The following is a 2,725-nucleotide window of genomic DNA, read 5'->3' as shown; positions in this document are numbered from 1 at the left end:
AGTCTATTAGCCAGACCAGCCTATGTCGTCTCTACGCTACACATAACCTTAAAGGGCTGGAATAACTATGTCAACAAGAGGATCCAGGCATGAATAAATAAGTATAACCAGCCTATTTGGCAATAGCAGAAAAGACAAAAGATTTGCTCCTGATTTATGACCCTAAAAAAACCATTAACTTTTTTTTATATCGCCAAGTAATGAGTGCCACAAACATCTTCAATACATGCTTGTCCCCCTCACCTCAGTTACATGTCATTGACCTCCACTTCATTTTTCATAGATTATTTTTCTTTTGGCTATCCTAAATCATGATGCTGCTTTTGAATAGAAGAAATTTGACTGGGTGTGACTGTGGTCAATAGTAGGTCTCTTTGGGGAACAATCTGGCTTCACTCTCACCCTCCTTCCCTAGAAACCAAAACAAATATCTAGCATAACAATTATCACTAGCAATACCCCAGGACTCAAAGCTGAGGCTGAGAAATTTCTGGGGCCACAGAAAAATAAAAAACTCTAAGCAGATGGTAACAGCATTGAAAATGGAAGAATCTCCATATACTCACATGACAAAGTGAGATCAAGGCAGACAGCCAGTTTTCTCACCATCTTGAGTTCTTTTACAGGGAATCCTTTTCTACCTCAACCAACAGGAAGCACTGTGAGTGCCTGTAAAAATAAAAACCCCTGAAGAAGCAGCTTCTCTGCTCCTTCTGGAATCTCTCCCTAGTTCAGCCCGCCTGCCTCCACTCCTGCCTCCACCATGTCCACCAGGGTGACCCATAAGTCCTACAAGGTGTCCACCTCTGGCCCCGGGGCCTTCAGCAGCCGCTCCTTAACGAGTGGGCCCAGTGCCCGCTTGAGCTTCTCACGAGTGAGCAGTAGTGGCTTCTGGAGTGGCCTGGGTGCAGGCTATTTTGGGGCCAGCGGCATAGGCATGGGAGGCATCACCGCCATCACCATCAACCAGAGCCTGCTGAACTCCATTAAGGTGGATGTGGACCCCAACATCCAGGCCGTGCGTACCCAGGAGAAGGAGCAGATCAAGACCCTCAACAACAAGTTTGCTTCCTTCATCGACAAGGTGCGGTTCCTGGAGCAGCAGAACAAGATTGTGGAGACCAAGTGGAGCCTCCTGCAGCAGCAGAAAACGGCTATGAGCAACATGGACAACATGTTTGAGAGCTACATCAACAACCTGAGGCGGCAGCTGGAGACTCTGGGCCAGGAGAAGCTGAAGCTGGAGGCGGAGCTTGGCAACATGCAGGGGCTGGTGGAGGACTTCAAGAACAAGTATGAGGAAGAGATCAATAAGCGTACAGAGATGGAGAATGAATTTGTCCTCATCAAGAAGGATGTGGATGAAGCTTACATGAACGAGGTAGAGCTGGAGTCTCGCCTGGAAGGACTGACTGACGAGATCAACTTCCTCAGGCAGCTGTATGAAGAGGAGATCCGGGAGCTGCAGTCCCAGATCTCCGACATGTCTGTGTTGCTGTCCATGGACAACAGCCGCTCTCTGGACATGGATGGCATCATTGCCGAGGTCAAGGCGCAGTACGAGGAGATCGCCAACCGCAGCCGGGCTGAGGTGGAGAGCATATACCAGATCAAGTATGAGGAGTTGCAGATGCTGGCTGGGAAGCACGGGGATGACCTGCGGCGTACGAAGACTGAGATCTCTGAGATGAACCGGAACATCAGCCGGCTCCAGGCTGAGATCGAGGGCCTCAAAGGCCAGAGGGCTTCCCTGGAGGCTGCCATTAGAGATGCCGAGGATCGCGGGAAGCGGGCACTCAAGGATGCTCATGACAAGCAGAAGGAGCTGGAGGCCGCCCTGCAGCGGGCCAAGCAGGACATGGCAAAGCAGCTGCGTGAGTACCAGGAGCTGATGAATGTCAAACTGGCCCTGGACATCGAGATCGCCACCTACCGCAAGCTACTGGAGGGCGAGGAGAGCCGGCTGGAGTCCGGGATGCAGAACATGAGTATCCACACGAAGACCACCAGCGGCTATGCAGGTGGTCTGAGCTCTGCCTATGGGGGCCTCACAAGCCCCGGCCTCAGATATGGCCTGGGCTCCAGCTTTGGCTCTGTCTCGGGCTCCAGCTCCATCAGCCTCACCAGCTCCACCAAGGCTGTGGTTGTGAAGAAGATTGAGACCCGCGATGGGAGGCTGGTGTCTGAGTCCTCTGACATCCTGCCCAAGTGAACAGCTGCAACAGCCCCTCCCAGCCTGCCCCTCCCAGCCTGCCCCTCCTGAGGCTGCCCCAGAGCCCAGGAGGGAGGTTGCTGTGCAGGGGAGCGCAGGGAACAGGAGACCCACCTGACGCTCAGCCCTAGTGCTCAGCCCTAGCCCTCAGCCCACCGGCGGGGAGTTTACTGCCTGGGGACCCCCCTTGCCCATGCCTCCAGTTGCAAAACAATTCAATTGCCTTTTTTTTTTTTTGGTCCAAAATAAAATCTCAGCTAGCTCGGACAAAAAAAAAAAAATAAGAAAAAAAAAATAAAAACCCCTGAAGGTAGCCAAAGACAAAGTGGAGAGACAGACCCCAGCATGTTAAATTCTACTCTTTTCTCAGCTATGGCAATGGAAAATCAGAGTGGCTATTCAGCAGCACCATGCTGTAGGAAGCAGGTCCATAGGTCTTCTAAGCATGAAGTCCGACCCAGATTTTCAATATAGTTGGGGTGTCTCCTTTAAGACCTCCTCTCCCATTTGAGA

At 51.7% G+C, this 2,725-nt stretch overlaps 1 pseudogene; it reads left to right on the top strand.

The window, feature by feature from the left end:
* The first annotated feature begins 690 nt into the window (after positions 1 to 690).
* On the top strand, positions 691 to 2,423 carry LOC100393970 (keratin, type II cytoskeletal 8 pseudogene; annotated as a pseudogene).
* The last annotated feature ends 302 nt before the right edge of the window (positions 2,424 to 2,725 follow it).

This window comes from Callithrix jacchus, chromosome 3, assembly GCF_049354715.1.
Source record: "Callithrix jacchus isolate 240 chromosome 3, calJac240_pri, whole genome shotgun sequence".
Taxonomy (NCBI): Eukaryota; Metazoa; Chordata; class Mammalia; order Primates; family Cebidae; genus Callithrix; species Callithrix jacchus.
This window is presented reverse-complemented; position numbering and strand designations above follow the sequence as displayed.